Raw genomic sequence first — 20,959 nt, forward strand, 5'->3', positions numbered from 1 at the left:
TAAAGTAATAAGCATATATTCGATAACATTTGCATTAGCAACCAGTACAGTACTGATAGCAATGTTGCTGAAACAACGACAAGCATTTGCTGATACCTGGTTAAGCTTAGCACAGCATGTGACAATGACACCAGATATAAGCCTAAAACACAGCTATGTTCCAAATAACGACTGGGCTAATTAACCTTAAAACAACCATGTTTCCAATAGCAACTAACAGCTTTTAGAGCAGTGGTTCTCAAACTTTTTTGGTCGCGCTCCCCTTAATGAGGTTTTATTAACAAAGTTCGGGAGGAGCACGTTCAGATAATTAACACAAGTGGAGAGCACTCAGCAATCAATGGTAAGAGGTATATATACACTCAGCAGTCTCACCTCAATCCATTGACAGTTTTGCAGCATCTCCCCACCACCCCTTCTCCACGCTTCTAGTCCTAAACACTTACATATGGGGGGAGTATTCTGGGTTCTGGCCGAACTCCGAGCTCGGATCCCTCCCTTCGGACAGCATGTCAAATACGCATTTAACTTTACCCCCTCAAATTGTATCTAAGTGTGAACTTGTGAAAAACCTTTAAAAAATTATGAGCATGTTTCCAATTGCAACCAGAAACTAGATAGACCAAGCGTGTCCGATACTCTAGATCATAAGAGTTTGTAACACCAACTATCACCGCAAGCTGCTTGAATCTCTGCCTGCATAGTGCTAAAAGCACAGCATGTGCAACGCGAGCAGTTGCCAATAACAACAGTTAAGTAATGCACATAGCCAATATGATCGCATAAGCCTAGCAAGAGCAATTCAATGAAAACGACTAGATAAGCCCAAGCAACATGGATAGCATTAGCAACAAGCATGTTGCCAATATCCTGATAGCTTTTAGCAATGAGCATTAAAAAGGAACTTAGCTTAGCTTCGTGAAGACTTTCAGAGATGAATGGAGAGTGAATCACATCGAGTCTGTGTCAATAATGCAGCGGTGCAAGCAGCAATGCAGACTAAGGTCCTTGTGGGGAACAAATTCCACTCGCTAAATTGTCTCCTGTCTACCCTGCTGCTGCTACTCTGCCTGCTGCTGCTGCGTTGCATTAGTTTGCGTCTGTAAGCTTCGTATCTTTCTGTTTTAATCATTATTTATTATCATTCTTTGTTATTTATACTGCTAAATATAACTTAATCAACATCACACATTAACCTGACATCGCTAGCTTCAATCTAAATCGTTATTGCTAGCACAACACGCTAGTAATTCGCTAGCCTGTTAGCATGCCATCCGTGCGCTCTTTATTTATTTATTCTATAGCATGCTCGCGCCTGCCGCGCGCTCTTTATTTATCTATTTTTTCTCTCGCGCCTTTTACGGGTTCATCAAAAAACTGTGGTGAGTCAACAAACACGGTGAGTCAGTCATCTTCTCCTCTTATTGTCACTTGCACCTCATGTCACATGTATAGCATAGCCTTCTCTGCCAGCACAGGTTTTACATGTGATAAATGCAGGGAGATAGTCAGGCTTACGGAGAAGATTTCAGAACTTCTTCTTCTTCTTCTTTCTTTATTTATAAAGCACTATTCCAACAACAAGAAGTTGTACCAAAGTGCTGTACAAGCAAATTCTGAAACAGAATAAAAATAAAATAAAACAATAAAACAACACCACAATAAAATCCACATAATAAAACATATATGCACAAGAACTAGAGAACTAGAGAATCGAGGTTAATTGTAAGAGTGCAAAGGCTTTAAATACTGCTTTAGATGTGACTAGCTCAGTGAACTCTGTACACTGTTCGGTTCCAGCTGAAGTAGAGCCCTCGCAGCAGGGCAATTGGGTGACGGTGAGCCGCTATAGTCGCGGGACAAAACACCGCTCTTCCGTTCCGATTACAACATCAAACAGATTCTCCCCACTCAGTGAAACACCCACTGAGAATCGTGTTGATTTTGGCCTTATTTATTGGCGATTCTATTACACGGAACGTGAAAATAGAGACACCAGCCACCATAGTCACATGTTTGCCGGGAGCCAGAGCGCCTGACATCAAAGCAAATTTAAAAGTGCTTGCTAATGCTAATCGTAAATTCTCTAAGATTATTATTCACGTCGGCACTAATGATGTTCGACTCCGCCAGTCGGAGATCACTAAAATTAACATTAAAGGGATAGTTCACTTTGAAATTAAATTTTGGTATGTTTTAGCTTACCTGAAGGGCATCCAAGATGTAGGTGTCTTTTTTTCCGCAGTAGTTTCAATTTTGATATTTTTAGGTCAAACCGTTCTTGTCTGTCAGTCATATAATGCAGGTCTATGGTCACTGTTTCAAAGAGCATGCACAAGTCCAAATTAAAACAATTCCCCACCATCCAAATTAAACAATTCCCCATCGTAAGTACACTTTGATGGCCTAAGACACGAAACGAGCGGTTTGTGTGAGAAAACGAACCGTATTTATATAGTTTTTGCCTCTTGAACAAAGCCGCGTCCAACTGATCTGACGGCGCGGGCGGGTATAGATATATACACTGATGTCGCCTTGGCTAATGAACTGCAATAGCGAAGGCGACATCTAGTGCTAGTGTTTCTATACCCGCACGCGGGCGGATATAGATATAGAAACACTAGATGTTTCACTAAACGGCCCAACGCGCTCGCTGGCGCGGACATTTAAGAAGGGATGGATATTTGCTTCAAGTGACAGGCTTGGTGAGTGAAATTATATTTGTATTATCTTTCTGTAGATGTTTAATTTTCTTTAGATTTTCTGTCTAAAAGTGACCAAAAAGACACTTAACTCCAGCTCACCATCGGTGTCACCAAACTGCTCCATCTCCAAAACGTTCGTAAGCATGGGTCAGAGTTTGCGTGCAGGTGCGCAAATTTTCCCGTCAAGTTTGTTTTTATAAATCACAACTTATGCGTCGGAAGTGGCGTACGCCTCTTTCAGGGCCTGTTTTGTGCGTACGCAATGGTTATAAATGAGGCCCCAGGTCAGGAAGCAGACGGACTGGCTAAACCGACCGTCTGCTAGCGGCCTCGCGTCACCAAGGTCAGATAAATCCCATCACATAGAGCCTCTTTCACCTAGCTATCATCATATAGAGACTGTGTCTGTTCCCCTAATTAGGACATACAAAAAACTCCTAAACCATTCAAGGGTAAAAATTAATTGATGTTCAACAAATAAAAAACAGATATAATACGGAATCGGATGAGCAAAAGATAAAGCTCGGGTTGCTGAATATTCAATCCCTTACTTCAAAAGCACTCGTTGTTAATGACATGATTACAGATTATAACCTAGATGTGCTGTGTTTGACAGAAACCTGGCTAAAACCAGACAATTATATTACTTTAAATGAGTCCACCCCGCAAGATTATAAACATGAACCTCGTCTGAAAGGCAAAGGGGGAGGTGTTGGTGTAATTTATAGTAATATCTTCCGAATTACTGAGAAGTCTTGTTTTAAATATAATTCCTTTGAAGTGTTGTTGATAAATGTAACACTATCTAGTGTAAATAATAAACTACGTTTAACATTTGTGCTGGCTACTGTACAGGCCACCAGGGCACCATACAGACTTTATCAAAGAATTTGCTGATTTTCTATCAGAATTAGTATTGACTGCAGATAAAGTCATAATTGTTGGTGATTTTGATATACATGTGGATAACGAAAAATATGCATTGGGATTGGCATTTAAAGATATTTTGAACTCTATTAGAGTTAGACAACACGTGTCAGGACCTACTCATTGTCATAATCATACTCTAGATCTAATACTATCACATGGAATAAATGTTGATGCCGTTGAAATTCTGCAGCAGAGCAATGACATCTCAGATCATTTTCTAGTCTCGTGTAAACTTCATTTAGCCAAGGCTGCAAAGCCGACTCCGTGTTTCAAATATGTTAGACCTATCAATTCTGCCACTAAAGATTGCTTTATCAATAATCTTCCTAATCAGTTTCATCATCTCAGCATCCCAGATAGCTTAGAACCGTGCTATTCAATTGGCAGCCCGCGGGCCAAATTCGGCCCGCCAATCATCTCCATCCGGCCCGACGGCACCAACCTCCCTCCTCCTCTTTTCCTGACGGTGCGGCTAATTTAGTTTGATACTCGCTCCGATTGACCTGAGATTGATATGTGTCCCGAATTTATGCCGACTGAACCAGCGATACCAATCATTCGTGAATGAATCATTCTTTTGGTTCGATTCTTTCTAAACACGCTTGCATAACAGTCTAAAACTATTCGGATTCATTCCAACCGCTCCGTCACTGAATCATCTAAAGCGGTTTCTCGGTCATTACAAATAGCAAATAGCGCTGTTTTCAGTTATTTCACTAGTTGTTTAAACACGGCCCAGCACGGAGTTGCGTTTACTCCCGGTCCCGGACACTATTATTAAACAGCGTTGCGACAGCCAGTGGGAAGCGTTTCAGTTTGACAGAAACCTCTCTGTTACAAACCACAAATCACTCGATGATTTAACTATATTAAATCGGATGAAACAGCCTCAACATTCCCAACAAGACTGATGAGGAAAGCCGGAGAAACATTGTGGCATGAACAAAATTAGAAGACTTTAAATCCCCTAATCACCCTTACAAACATTTACCATGAATGTACTGTTGTAATTTACCATGGGTTGGGCAGAAATTTGCAATATTTATATTGAATACTATGTAGTAATAAATAAATAAATATAGTAAATATATATATTTACTATAATATTATATAGTATAATTAGATTAGTGTTTGTTATGAAATTATGTCAGTTTCTTTGTAAAGGTGCGTATAGTTTTTAAGAAGTACATTTTACTGTGCAGTTTCTTTCAGGCATCTCCAGCATCAGTTTCTGATACAAACTCAGCATTGTGTCAGAGAGAAACCTCTTCTGTTTCTTTGTTTTAAATCTTGTGATTTTAAATCTTTGTTTTAAATCTCTCTTTCCTTCTTCCCTGCTGATACTCGACTATTGTCATCTTGCCTTAGAAAATGTTTGACTATGTTCATGTTTTTTTGTTAGTGAATGCTCTGATGGGTGAACCCAAGACATGGCTGGTTTTCACACTTGTTGAACACTTAGTGGGAGATACCAACACATTTTCTACATCGTAGAGACAAGCTTGTATTTTCTAAGCAACCCATCTGTGAAAGCTTTTCTGAATGAATGTTTCTCTTTATAACTTGCAGACTTGTATTTATCTTGTGTTTAGTGAAAAAGAAGAGTCTTTCTGACTTCGTTAGGAAGTCTGCGCTTCTGTACATCTCTATGAGTCTTCGATCTTGGAGAACATTTTGACTGGTCTGACTTCTAATGTTCATCATAACATCTGTATATCAGTGTAGAGCGGGAAGCATTGCAGACGGTTCTTTATTCTTCACATTTATATCTACTGATCTATTCTATACAGTTCTGTTCTGTTCTTTTCTAATGTAATTTCCTTTTCATTTGAGACTAGATAAATTACCAGGTAAAAACAGTTGAATCTTGGATGTGTCTTTCCTCTCCAGTTCAAGAGAATGTGTTTCTTTGTCTTGAGAGTTTCTGGTCACATGATCTTTCACAGAGCTTTTTGCATTCATTGTGAATTGTGGCCCTCTAGTGATATAGCATTATATAACACTTTATTGTCTAATCTTCTGCTAAGTAAACATGGTATATATTATATTATATTATATTATATTATATTATATTATATTATATTATATTATATTCATTTTATTAATTATTTTATATTATTTTATATTATATTGTATTTATTAATTATATTATATACATTGTATTAATTATATTATATTAATTATACTAAATTATATTATTAGATTTAAGTGCACTGCAATAATTAACTATAAATTAAATAATCAAACCTTTTCCCTTATTCAGATACATTTTAACCACATTGATTCAGATGACTCTTGTGTTTGATTCACATTGATTCAGATGACTCTTGTGTTTGATTTACAGTGATTCAGATGACTCTTGTGTTTGATTCACATTGATTCGGATGACTCTTGTGTTTGAAGTGTAGGGCTCATAATAACATGTTCGATGTATTCTAAATTCATGATGGGCTTAATGCAGGAAATGTGTTTAAATCAATGTTGGTGCAAATGCATAAGACCCTGCTTAATTTATAGTGAGTGATGCTCGTTGCTGCATGTTGTTATAGTGATCCTACAGGAGAGGGCGCCAGGTGCGGGCGTGGAGTAGAAGAAACAGAAGAACGGTATTTTGTAGTGTTGTGAACGCACGCAGAGTTTTGTGTACTGCGAATAAATATGCCATGGTAATGTAAGCCGTGAACAAGATTAAACGAACCCATCAAATTATGCACGTCTTGAAATTCATTCATTTCGACATGCAACAACAAACTCACATTGATTCGGATGACTCTCGTGTTTGATTCACATTGACATTCACATTGATTCACAAATTTACTAAATTAAATAATGACGGCAATCCTATTCCTTTATTCAGATCAATTTTAACCTAAACTCTTGATGTTGAAAGCATACATGAGTGTGTATTTGCTCATGTTTTCAGTGCCCACGTGTGGAGGAATCATGCAAATCTCAGATTTCTAGATTCATCTCAATGCGAATCAACAGGCTCAGATCCAGAAGAGCCGGTGAGTTTCTGTCTCGTCTTTATTCATTCATCTGAACATTAATGGACAGTGTTGTGCTGTTGTTTGTAGTGAGGGATGTCGATATTGTGTGATAAACTGTGTACGTTCATTGCAGAAACACAGCATATCTTGATTGCAAAATTAGTTCCCTTTCGAGGTCTCTCGTATTGCGTAAGGTTAGCTCTCTTACGCTATGGGAAAACTCCTTTTCTCGGGAATATTGAAGCCAAATCTTTAAAACGCAGTTTTACACCCCACAGCATGATACACAGATGAGCGGCGAGCGCGGTCATTGGCTGTGCTGCGGCAACTGCTCGAACCTATGGCGAGGCGGCTCAGACGCGCGAACCAATCAGGGCACTTCGTGCCCTGGCACATCAGAGCCCGCCAGAATGGGATTACGGATTATTCATCTCCTTCAGCGAACTCAACCCTTCGCTGATCTCCACTAGCGCGGAGCGAGCGTTTTCAATTCATTCCTATGGAAGTCGAGCTTCACGCTCGCGCAGTGCATTTTGGGATTTGACAGCGGACCGGAGAAAGCGTTGAGAGCGTCAAAAGGTTGGGCAGTTCTGTGACGTCTGTCTTGAGAGTTTAAAAATATGCAAATTGTGCCGGAGTTAATGCTGGATTTAGTGCATAAATCATTTAGTTTACAAATTAGACGTTGTTCAGTTGTTATATGCGAAATATTTCATTTTGAATGTGTTCATTGTGATTATACTGGCTGGGTTTATAAAAGCTTGTAAAATTGACAGGATATCTTTGCTTGGTGTATTTGGAAACGAAGCTTGTCTATTTCCGAATGTAATCGCATGCATCCCTGATGATTAAACTCCGCTCAGTGACGCTTGCAACGCTATAACTCCTCGGCTTTGGGGTGTGTCTGTTGCAAGTGTGTTTAATGTTTTTTTCAACACACACACATTAGAGATGTACGCGATTACATTTCATTTGGTCAGTCTGCTTTTTCATATAAAGGTGCAAAGTTGTGGAACTCATTACCCACTGAACATAAAACCATGACTGAGCTTAAAATGTTCACTTCTCGAGTTAAGTCTTGGATGAAATCGAAACAGGAATGTACCCATTTGTAAATAGCTAGTTTGTGTATGTAAGTGATTTAGGCTATATGGTGTGTCTATAGATACGGTTTTATGATGAAATAGAAAATGTTGTAGTGTAAAGGCCCAACCAGGGACTGGAGTTGAAAATTAGCTCTAGCACAGTATAAACTCTTTTTGCATAGCATCAGTTACTAACTTGTTTTGTACTATGTTTAATTGCAATGTCCCTGTCAAATAAAAGAAAATCTCCTTTCAATTTTATAAAGTTGTATAAACTCAGCCAATATAATCACAATGAACACATCTAAAATAAAATATTTAACACACACACACACACACACACACACATATATATATATATATATATATATATATATATATATATATATATATATATATATATATATATATATATTCGTAAACAAAACGATTTATGTACTAAATCCAACAATAACACCGGCACAATCTGCATATTTTTAAACTCTAAAAAGACAGACGTCACATCCCGAACCTCACAGACAGCAACTGGCTGCCGACAGCGTTTTTCGCTTGATATTTGCATAAACTCAAGAACTGCCCAACCTTTTGTCGCTCTCAACGCTTTCTCCGGTCTGCTGTCAATCCCTAAATGCACTGTGCAAGCGTGAAGCTCAACTTCCATAGGAATGAATTAAAAACCGTGCCAGTGGACACGCACCGTAAGAAGCCTTCTCGCCGCCGTCGAAAAGCCTTCAGCAGAACAAACCAACTGCCTTGCCGTTCTGAGGATGCTGGCTTTCCTGGTTTTTCAACTGGACGCCACCTTCAGCCGCTGTTCTTCTGTGCCATCCTGTGCGCAATGTATCCTTTTAACACAGTGTGTTCGCCGTTAGGTCACACATTTTCTAAAAGAGCAAATTTGAGGTGTTGCATATGCCTCCAACCAGAGTCCCTCTCTTCGGCGGAGACTGTCACATCCTCTGCGATTCCTGTCTGGGCCGTGACCACGCGGAAGCTCCGATCCCTAAGGGCGGCTGTCCTGAGTGTGACGAGATGGATCTCCCCATCCTGCAACAGTGGTGGAAAGAGTACTAACAAAACTTAAGTAAAAGTATTGCTACTTAAGGAATAATTTACTTGAGTACAAGTACACAGCAAAATCTCCAGTGTTGAAATCCTGGTGTTAAGGACTCTTAGAGTAAAGAGTTAAATTTCTGGTGTTGATTTCAAGGGATTAACACTGCTAGTGTAAACCGCACCCTCTGGCTGGTGTAAATATGTAGAGTTACTAAATGTACACCAAGAGAGTGTTATTAGTTACATCCGGGACATTTACGCGCTGGGCGCGACGAAACGACCTGAAATTTTTTTCACAGACGCCATTTTCTTTGACTCGCGATACAAGGCATACGAGGAGGGAAAACGCAGATATGAAGTGTTTTATCGCATTTATATGTGCATTTTATAACATTTTATTACATTATATTGTTTTATCACAATATGTATGTGCTGTGAACGACTAAACCGGTCTCAGAAAGGCATTTTTATTGACGCGCGATGCGGAGCAGACCAGGATGAGGTTGCTTTTAAACAGAGAAACGACGAAAGTAAGTGTTTTATCTAATTTACAATATGTATTTTATAACATAATGATTTATAGAGAAATTGAAATGCTCTCCGTGCTTAAACGAGCCGAAATCTTTCTCAAAGGCGACATCTTTGATTCAATACGGAGCTGACGACGAGAAGGTTTGCTTATAACGTTAACAGGGAAAACACCCAAAGTAAGTGTTTTTAACCTAATTTACAACATGTATTTCATGGCATTATAATGTTTTATAACGATATTTATGTGATGTGCGCGCCTAAACCTTTCTCACAGACTAACGTTATGCCCTGCATCTTCTTTGACTCTTGACGCAGTGCAGACGCGGAGTTTGCTTTTAACAACGTTAAGTAACGTTAAGTGTTTTAACTCATTTACAATATGTATTTTATAATGTTATTTTGTTTTATGACAATATTTGTGATGTGCAAATATCATAATGTATTTATCCTCAAACTATCTACTTTCATTTTAACTGAAAAACAAATTTTCTTAGAATGTGTAAGTAATTATTTAAGATTATGTTTATGAAAATGTATTTATCAGATTAAATTTTGGTTGATGTTTGGATATGCTTTCATGTTTAAATGTATTGATTTTGTTATTTGTGTTTGCTAGGAGCATTTCCATGCTGTACCATGTGGATAACCAGGCTTGGTCTTTAAAGACTGTACAGACTAGAACCTGGTGAGGGTCAGATTTTACAGATAACATATGAGATAATCATGTGCATAAACATTAAAAAAAAAAAAAAATAGCTTTGTTGCTATTTGGTATAACTAGATTTTTGTGTTTCATAACAGTCATTTTGAATTTGTCCAGTCAAATTACTTTACAAAAGTTACTTTTCCTTTTCCTTAAATAAAATTAGTTTTCAAACCAATTGTTTTCATGATTTGACAGGTAGATGTTTTCTTGCTTTTTAATTTTAGACTCTACTAACTGGGAAATCTCTGCCCATCACCTGCCTCCAACATCACAACGCCACAAGAAGGGAACAAAGATTCTTCCGTCAGCTATTTAGACTATTTAGAGCGATTTCTTAAGGTGCGTGTCTAAATTTATTCCTAAAGGGTTAGTTCACCTACAAATGGAAATTATGTCATTACTTACCCTCATCTCGTTCCAAACATGTAAGACTTTCTTTCATCTTCACAACACAAATGAGGATATTTTTAATGTAATCTGAGAGGTTCCTGTCCCTCCATTGACAGTCCACGTAACTACCACGTTCAAGCCCCAGAAAGGTGTAAAGGTACATCATTAAAGTACTCCATGCGACTCCAGTGGTTTAACATACATTTTATTAAACTATGCAAGTGCTGTGTTTGCAGCAACAAAACATTTACCACTTAATTTATAAAATATTAATTTCCAACATGCGTTCATGAGAACATTACGAGTTGTGCATGTTGTTGATGCGAAAGCAGATGTTGTTAAGTGAGCGTGCATCGAAGATTAATAATTTTTTAACCACTGGAGTCACATGGATTACTTATGATTTCTTTTATACCTTTCTGTGGCTTTGGAAGTGATAGTTGAATAGGCTGTCAATGAAGGGACAGAAATCTTAGATTTTATAAAAAAATATAAAAAGTGTTTTCCAAAGATGAGCAAAACTCTTACTGGTTTGGAACAACATACAGGGGTGCAAACAGCGCGCTTTTCGGCGCCTCCCGCTTTTTTCACGTCAGTTTGGGTGACTTGTGTGAATTGTGCAGATCCGAAGAGTTTTTTTTTTTTAAGGGGGGGGGGGGGGGGGGGGGGTTTGAGAGGGTCTGATTATAATTTAACCAACAGTAATTCTGGATTGCGTCCACCAACAAGTAAATAGGAAATAACCGAATCAGAACACTGCGCGTCAAACCAGCAGTATGTGCGCAAGCGTGAACCACTAGTGTTTCTGTCTCACTCTCACTCTGGAAGTCTGGATCTGCCACTGCATCACATTTCTCTCTGCGTGGCGTGTCAGTTTTTATGTCGGCTCTCATGTTAACTGGTTAGAGCTTGTGTTAGAGCACAATGCCTGCGTGACACACACACTTCTCCAGCCGCGCCGAAACCGCGTGCTAGAAATAGAACCGCAACCGACGCCTATTTTTCACGCGACACGCAAGAGTGTTGGAAGTTTTCAGACAAAATAGAAGGCGCAAATACATATTAATAAATTACATTTTGATGCTTGAAAGTCTCTCGGTTTTTGACAAATGCATATATAATTGTAATTTAAAAAATAGGCCTAACTATCGATTTTCAAATATTGCCCCTGTCAATAGGCCTACAGAACGAAATATTCTGTAGCCTATTTTGCCGTCAATACTGCCGACGTTGTCTTTGCTGTATCAGGCTATACATAATTATGTTTAACATCCAAATGTAGATGGTCTGTCGGCGCACAGAGCCACGCAGTCGCAGACAGCACGTGAAGTTCGTGAACACCGAATTCCCTTTTCTTTCTTATCTATTTGTGTTTGAACAGACATGTGCACGAAAAAATAAGCCAGTGTCCGTCTCAACGAGTTTCCCCGTAAACGCAGTCAAAATAAAACGGATGCGTGTCATTACCGGTATTAGATACGTGCATTCGTCTTAAAGGGACAGCACCCAATATACCTGCAGCTGTTTGTGTCACCAAAGTTAATCAAACAACAAAAGAGAAAGAGAAAAATCACGTTTTGTCAAAAGATAAACTGTATTAATACTTAATACAGTTAATTTACCTGAAAAACATAAAGCACTGCTTTATTTCTCGTGTATTTGTGTTTTATTGTATTTATATTTGTATTTTGTTTATTAGTTTCTATGCAAATGCACTAGGCCTAACCTACACAATTACCCCAATCATCCTAGAATTATTCATTCTTTACAAAAAGAGCTATTCAAATCATCAGGTGAAATTGTTGTCAGGAAGTAGCAGTAAAGCAAGAAGAAGAAGTGCAAGATAGTTTTTCTAAATTTCATTTGACTCTATATGCCTATAGGGGTGGGTTGGGGATGGTGGCAATGTAGTATCTGGATATTTGCCGCGGGACGAGGGCTTCGATTACCTCTCTCTTTTTTGACCATACATGTGTTTGCACCCCTGAACATAAGGGTGAATAATTAATGACAGAATTTACATTTTTGGATGAATTAAGTCTTTAATTTACTTGGAAATCAGTACATTCAAGTCTTAATCTAACCAAAATAGTTTCTTGTTTGAGTCACGAAAGTCTAAGATGGTTGAACTTGTTCCACCATAAACTTGCTGTATTTATAAAACACAAATTGTATTGATTGTAATTGGTCTGGTTTTGTGTTGTCTAGGGAACCAGCACTACAGGATTTTTCGAGAAAGTTGGATCTGCACAGCCTTTCCTGCTCTGTGAAACAACTATGCACTGAACTGTACTGTTAGCAACTGGACACGACTGATCCACTCATATCCTGCAACTGTTTTTCATCTGTTGAATGTTGTTGCTGTACTGTTGAAGTCGAAGGTATTGACTCAACTTCTCTGACACAGGACTTACATTCACTGACATGTACAGGACTTGAAGTATTACAGAGATACAGACCATTTGATGAGCAGCTTTCACATAATTGTGACGACAAATGCCTATATTTTGCTTTCATTTATTTTAAGGTAACCTATGATGTAAAGGGACTTGTTCGTTAATAAAAACTAGTTTGTTAAAACAATTGTTTGCATTTTGCCTTTTTTTTTAACTTTACATTGAACAGAATTCTACTATGATCCCAGACTAAGGTTACATTTTAACTTTCTGGATTGTTTTGATGTGCATTCAATGTTATCAATAGGTTAAATACTTTGCTTTTATTTCTGGAAAGATTCCTTTTGTTAAAAAGCATTTAACACTCCCGAAATGTATAAATGACTCCCTCCATTTTGGAGTTAAAATAACACTTTTGAAAGTGTGAAATATGCACATTACTCACGGAATACATTTTAACAAAGTGTTCAAATGTACTCCATGAGTAATGTATACATTTCACTTTCAAAAGCATTATATTAACTCCAAAATGGAGGGAGTCATTTATACATTTCGGGAGTGTTAAATTTGACTCAATTTGAGTTAAATGTACACATGGCTTTTTTGCTGTGTACCCTAATAAAGTGTGTTTGTGACATTTTCTGCCATTTGTCTTTAGTAGGATTGGAAGCAGCTCTAGAGGTAGCCTATTGGTATTAACACTCAATAATGTTATTGCTGAACAGTATTTTAACACTTAATGTTGTTGTATTCACACTACACTGGTGTTGGTGTAAAATAAAAAGTATTACTCAATAACACTGTAATTTAACACTAACACTAGTGTGGTGTAAAAACAACAATGTTAAGTGTTGAATAGTGCTAACTTTTAACAATATACAGTGTTGAATTAACAGAAAATTAGTGTTAAAAAATTAACACTTTCAAAAGTGTAAATGTAACACTGTGTGTAGTGTGGACACATATACACACTTTGCTGGTGTTAAATTTGACACTGTAGGTGTTGATTTAACACTGGGGATTTTGCTGTGTAGAAGTACTGAAAAATAATAAGTTAATACTAATACTCAAGTAAGAGTAAATAAGTAGTTTGCTTAAAAACTACTCAAGTAACTACGTTCCAAAGTACTTTAGTATTATTTTTCTATTTTTACCCAAAATGAGGAGATGATAGCGATATGGAGCGCTAAACACTCTCATGTCATATCTGTTTCATTCATACTGGAAGCCCAGTACATACTGATTCATCCCTCGCGCAGAAAGTCCACAAGTGAGATTCATAGAAGTATTAAACTTATGACATTTCAGGAAATGCCTTATATGGATATAATAACATGCAAATATTGACGTTTTGACTGATGAAGTCATGATGACTACATGAAGACAAACAAATGATAGCAATAATATATCTGTGTTCATCAAGCTCTATCTCAGGTATTTTCATAAGAATGATTTGTGTCTTTAAAGTGATAGTTCACCCAAAAAGAAAAAATAGCCCATGATTTAGGGTGCTTTCACATCTGTAGTTCGGTTCATTTGGTCCGGACCAAGGGCGAAAAATGATACTTTGTAGAATTTTCAGGCGTTTTGGTTCCTTTTCACACCACACTGATCGCTCTGTTCCGGATCAGTTTATGAGTTGATAAAACGAACCAAAATGCAGTAATGTGACAACATCCACATCACTCGTTGGCCAGATGTGTCTTGAACGCACTTCCATAACTACACTTCGATTGGTCAGAATTAACATGCGGGAAAATTCCAAAAGAACTCCCGGAAGTAATCAAAGAGGTAGAAAATCCGGCAGACAACATGCTGCTGTTTACAATGGAGAGACGACTGCGTGGGCTGAATGTATCCCTGATCATATTTTATTATATAGTTTGTCTACACCACTTGAGAATGAAGCGAGGATGCGGTTCGAAAATAACGTTAATAATTTCTATCAGGCTCCGCACCTCTTCACAACTCCAAGTTTGTCCGTGAGCTGCCATGCTTAAAGTGCAAACTGTCAACAAACATTTCTCCTCATCCCATAATACACAGCGCAGCTGACTACGGCAACTGGTTTAGTCCAAAAATGCACAGTTCTTTGGCAGTTGGTTCTGTTCGAGGTCGGATACATTCTCACCACAAACGAACCGCTCCAGAGTTCGTTTGAAAGCGTACTGAGACCACCTCTTCAAGGAGGTCTTGGTACGCTTGTTCGGTCCGCTTTTGGTGCACACCCGAATGAGATTGCCACATTCTCACCTGCCCAAACGAACCACACCAATGGGGAAAACGAACTCTAGTGCGATTCAACCAAACTAAATGAGGCAGGTGTGAAAGCACCCTTACTCACCCTCAAGTCATCCTCAGGTGTATATGACATTCTTCTTTCAGATGAATTCAATCAGAGTTATATTAAAAAATGTCCTGGCTCTTCTAAGCTTTATAATGGCAGTGAATGACTGGAGAAAATTTTAAGCCCAAAAAAGTGCATACATCCATGATGAAAGTGCTCCACTTTTACTCCAGGAGGTTAATAAATGCCTTCCGAAGTGAATCCATGCGTTTGTGTTAGGAAAATACCCATATTTAAAACTTTATAAACTATAATCACTAGCTTCCGCCTGATGGCCGTGCGCATCGATTTAGGGTGGAAGACTAACCCCTGACCCGACGCACAACGTAATATGACGAACGTGGAAGCTCAGAGGAAAGAGCTAAACAAAACCCTGATCACGAATTAGAAATTTTGAAGAGAAATGTCGGAGGATTTCTATATAATAAAAGAGGAGCTTCAGTTTGTTGCATAGCCCTATTGGTTTAAACCGCAAGAGGTGTCTAAGCTTAAGATATTCTTACATCCTACGTCATACATGCGCCATGGGTTATTCTTGTGTCGAAAGGCGAATTGTGGAGTATGCGTACGGTCGTCAGGCGGAAACTAGTTATTTTAGATTATAAAGTTAATCCCACCCTTAACATAAAGGAGAGACGCACACAGATCAGCTTGTATCAAAATTAGGGGTATGTTTATTTAACAGAACGGGTATCAAATAATAGGTTGGTTAGCAATAAAGAAACAACCACAAAGGCGGAACGTTTTCTACTGCCGGGTGGACAATCACTCAAAAGACAGAAAGCACGGCTGTGCATCGACTCTGTTCTCAGTCTCTGTGTGCGCGCTCAGGAGCGTAATGAGAAGCCTTTTATAGCGCAGGTAGGCTTCGCTCAGGTGTGGCTCGTCATCTGTAATTAAGACAAGGGGAAGAGAAATTGCACTCATACATGTGTAGGAACAAACACCAGGGCTGAGGGACGTAACAACCACACACAACAAAGCACTGTAAATATTTACAGCAATGCACATGAATTAAACCACCACAACTTCACATTGTACATAATTTATACAGGTTTAATTTGGTAAGCGTTAGCACAATACTATTTATTTTTACTAATACTATTTTACACCATAGCAAATAAGTTTTAAAAGAATTAGCTTTTATCACCAGATTTGTATTTTCATTAGAAGGGAATTTAAACATGTTTACCATAATAAATATTCTAACAAATGAATTGATTACACATTTTTAAAACAGTGAATTTTAGACAGAACATTAATTTTAGCAAATTGAATATTGCACTTGCACATGCTGTAAATATTGCACTTCAGTGCTGGCTAAAACCCTGTGTACCAGCTCACGTGTGGCAATCTGGCCACTTACTAATCAGAGCAAACCACGGCTGCATCAAAGCCCTGACTCCCTGGAAAGCGTCCGACAGGTATCAGTCTGGCGTGAGTATGGGTGTGGTTTCAAAGACAAAAGTGATCTCGACAGATGCCTCCAACCTAGGTTGGGGGGCCCTTTTACGAGGACAGGCCCATCTCTGGCCTATGGTCAAGCCCAGAGAAGCGCCTACATATAAAATATCTAGAGATGAGAGTGGTCGCTCTATCACTGAAAGCTTTTCTCCTATATATCTAAAAGCCATCACGTCCTGGTCCGAACAGACAACATGGCAGTGGTGTCTTGCATAAATCGTTCAGTTCAAACAACCTGCACGCCATGGCCAAGAGTCTCATTCTATGGGCTCAGCACAACCTGCGCTCGCTGAGGGCAGCGCATGTGCCAGGCATTCTGAACTAGGGTGCAGATATGCTATCTAGAGACAATGGTCACCCAGGGGAATGGTCTCTCAACCCTCTAACAGTTCAGCTGATATGGAGCATCTCCGGCGAGGCAGAGGACGACCTCTTCACCTCAGAAGACAACGTTCGTTGCCGAACATTTTTCTCAAAGAGCAAGGACACACTTGCCCACAACTGGCCAAGCCGTCCACTATATGCATTTCCCCCGGTCACTATGCTACCACAGGTCATCGAACAGATCAGGGAAAGCAAGTGTGCAGTGCTACTAATAGCCCCTCTCTGGAAGATCCAGTTATGGTTCTCCGAGTTGACACAACTGCTGGAAACAGCCCCATGGCCAATTCCGCTGAGGAGAGATCTCCTCATGCAGGCGAATGGGAAAATCTGGCATCCCCGTCCTGACTTGTGGACCCTTCATGTATGGCCCCTCAACGGGTATCCGGGTGTCTCCCGGATAGGGTGCTAAAAACCATCACTGAAGCAAGGGCGCCCTCAACTAGGTGCCTCTACGCTCAGAAATGGGTGGTGTTCTCTGGCTGGTGCGCAGAACCTGGAGCCCTACTCAGGTGGAGTACCAAGTGTACTCGCTTTTTTGCAAGAGCTCTTGGATGTGGGTTGCACCCCCTCCACAAAGTATATGTGGCGGCCATAACAGCATCTCGCTCTTGTGGCCAGACAATCACTAGGAAAGAACGACATCATCGTGCGCTTCCTTAAAGGGGCAAGGAGGCTAAACCCTCTGCGATCCCCCCACTGTGCCTGTCTGGGACCTCTCCATGGTCCTGGTAGCATTGAAGGGTTCCCCGTTTGAGCCGCTTCGGTCTGCGTACCTGCAGCACCTCTCTCTCAAAACCGCTCTTTTACTGGCGCTCGCTTCAGTCAATAGAGTGGCCGATTTACACATGCTATCAGTTAGCGCGTTCTGCCTTAAGTTTGGGGCCAAACGACTCCAGAACCGTCCACAAGCCAAGGCATGGTTATATTCCTGAAGTGCTCTCGACTCCGTTCAGAGCACAGGTTATTTGACTAGCAGCTCTTCCCTCATCAGAGGATAAAACAGACACAAATTTACTCTGTCCTGTCAGGGCTCTCAGACTTTCTCTGGAGAGTTCTGCCTCATTCAGACAGTCGGAACAGCTTTTTGTATGCTTTGGTGGTCGCACCAAGGGGGTCGCCGCCTCAAAGCAGAGATTACCGTACCAATTATTATTGGCTTATGAGTCTAAGGGTCTTCATTGCCCCTTAGGCGCCTCTTAGGTTCGTGCAGTTGCCGCAGCACAGCCAATGACCGCGCTCGCCGCTCATCTTTGTATGCTGTGCAGCTGCACTGTGTTTTAAAGATTTGGCTTCAATATTCTCGAGAAAAGGAGTTTTCCCATAGCTTAAGATAGCCTTACACAATACTCGTTCCCTCATCTCAGGGAACCGAGGTTAAGTTAGTGACCAAGACGTTTTCTCTCTTAGTAATTGTCTCTTGGTTTTCATTACAAATATCTAAACATTCTTAAATCAAGACACATTTACTGGAGAAGTAAAATAAAGTAAGATATTAATTGCTTGCTGAAAAATATATCCAAATAAAGTGAGTTTATGCTTCAAAAAAAGCTAAATTAATATCGTCCAATGGGGTCAAAAAATAATCTGATTTCCTCTGTAATAAGTAGATTTTTCTGAGCCGCTGACAGATATTTTTCTTGTTTTAAACATAGTTTTTAGAAATTTTTTAGAAAGCTTAAATCATTGTGCTTCTGCAGTAAATGTATCTTGATTTAAGAATGTTTAGATATTTGTGCTGGAAAACAAGACAGAAACACTGAGGAAGAGCTTCATTTTTTGCAGTATTTGGGGTTTTTAAAATTTAAATGCATTTTCAAATTTCAGTAACCTTACAAATATTCACTTTTGTGCACCTCTATTTATTATTTTTCTAAAAGAGTGACGTCCAGATGCAATGCAGAATTCAAATGAAAAGAAAACTGAACCAAATGTACATTTTAAACATGCTTAATGGATCTGAAAAGATTAGGGATGTGACTTTTGTTCTCATGATAATTTTATTTAGCCAATATGACAGACTTGAGCTGCACATGTTGCACTTTACTGTATTTTCTTTCTTTTTTTAAAAGTGATTTCAATCATATTTCATACAGTTCAAATCCATCATGGTGAACAGTGCTCAGCTGAAGAAAAATACGCTGTCTGAAATATTCGTATGGTATGCATTTATTCGTATTCGTCATCGAAATGTTTTATTCACATTGATTCAGATGACTCTTGTAGGCTATTACACTGATTCTGACGACTCTTGTGTTTGATTCACATAGATTAGGATGACTCTTGTCTAGATCTAGATCTGGGATGACTCTTTGCTCCTGTCTGCCTTGCTGCTGTTTGGGTCTGTATGCTCCGTATATATTTCTGTTTTGAATCTTTATTTACTATCATTCCTATTTTGTTTTTATTGCTAAATATAACTTGCTCATCACCACACATTAACCTGACATCGCTAGCTTCAATCTAAATCGTTATCGCTAGCACAACACGCTAGTAATTCGCTAGCCTGTTAACGTGCCATCCGTGCCTGCCGTCTTTATTTATTTTTTCTCTCGCGCCTTTTACGAGTCCATCAAACAACTGTGGTCTAGGATCAGTCAACAAACATGGTGAGTCAGTCATCTTCTCCTCTTATTGTCACTTTCACTTCCTGTAACATGTATAGCATATCCTTCTCTGCCAGCACAGGTTTTACATGTGATAAATGCAGGGAGATAGTTAGGCTGGCGGAGAAGATTTCAGAACTAGAGACACGCATCCAAACTTTAATCGAGGTTAATTGTAAGAGTGCAAGGGCTTTAGATACTGCTTTGGATGCGACTAGCTTAGTGAACTCTGTGCATTATTCGGTTCCGGCTGTAGTAGAGCCCGTGCAGCAGGGCTATTGGGTGATGGTGAGACGCTGTAGTCGCGGGACAAAACACCGCTCTTCTGATTCCCATAACAAATAGATTCTCCCCAACCACTGTGAATCTTGTTGAATGTGCCCTAGTTATTGGCGATTCTATTACACGGAACGTGAAAATAGAGACACCAGCCACCATAGTCACATGTTTGCCGGGAGCCGCTCTGGCTCTGCCTGACATCAAAGTAAATTGTGAGAGTATCCTCCGAACATCTGTGTTTCAGTTAATCACGCTAACTGTTCCTTCTCTTTGAAATGCTTGGCATACTAAATATTTTTTTTCAGTTGTCTATAAAATCTGTTAATCATCTTTGAAATTATTAATGCCATTCACTGAAAGTTTAGTTAATAGAAAATTCCTTCCATCATTCCACAGGTTGCGTTACTGCAGGATCTGTCTTTGCATCAACCAGGTAGCCAGATGGAGACCCCAACATGCAGGCGTCTTATACCCTCAGTGGAGACGGATGTGAATTTGATCATTGCCAATCATGGGAATTGTGCTGACCATCCTCTCTGGCCATAACTGGTAGGCTATACTCCTGGGGGGGAAATGAGCCATAGTTAAAATTGCAAAGCATCAGGATTTAAATAATTTTCATAAATCATTGGTCAGGAAATTAGCAACTATCCCGGGCATCAGCAGGGTATATATTTTTTGGTACACATAATAATAAGACATGGAATGGAACAATAAGACCATCTTTGGTTTTGGTGCAGAGACTAGTTTTGCGGCAATCATGCTCAATTAAAGCTAAATTTAAAAAAAATGCACAAAGTAAACAAGAATATATTTGTAGTATAGTGTGTTTTTATATGAATTGGATAAACTTCAGTCAAACTATTTAATGAAGAGAAACAAAGTAGATAACTTAGATTGAAATAGTTCTATGATCCTCATACTCATGTCAAGTTTGAAATACTTATGACACACTTTTCTAACCATTTAATAAGTTAACCTCTTACATATTAGCTGAATGTGAAGAACAAAACACATTTCTATTTACAGAACAACTGTATCTTAACAACTACAAATGTGTTTTTTTACACCTGGCTTTTAATGTGGTCAAGAG

At 39.1% G+C, this 20,959-nt stretch overlaps 1 protein-coding gene across 1 annotated transcript in view; it reads right to left on the reverse strand.

Annotated features, from left to right (window-relative positions):
* Positions 1 to 20,959, reverse strand: part of LOC311087653 (uncharacterized protein) — a 415,151-nt gene that overhangs the window by 311,049 nt on the left and 83,143 nt on the right. The window lies entirely within an intron of this gene.

The sequence above is a fragment of the Abramis brama genome, assembly GCF_963993115.1.
Source record: "Abramis brama genome assembly, chromosome: 7".
Taxonomy (NCBI): domain Eukaryota; kingdom Metazoa; phylum Chordata; class Actinopteri; order Cypriniformes; family Leuciscidae; genus Abramis; species Abramis brama.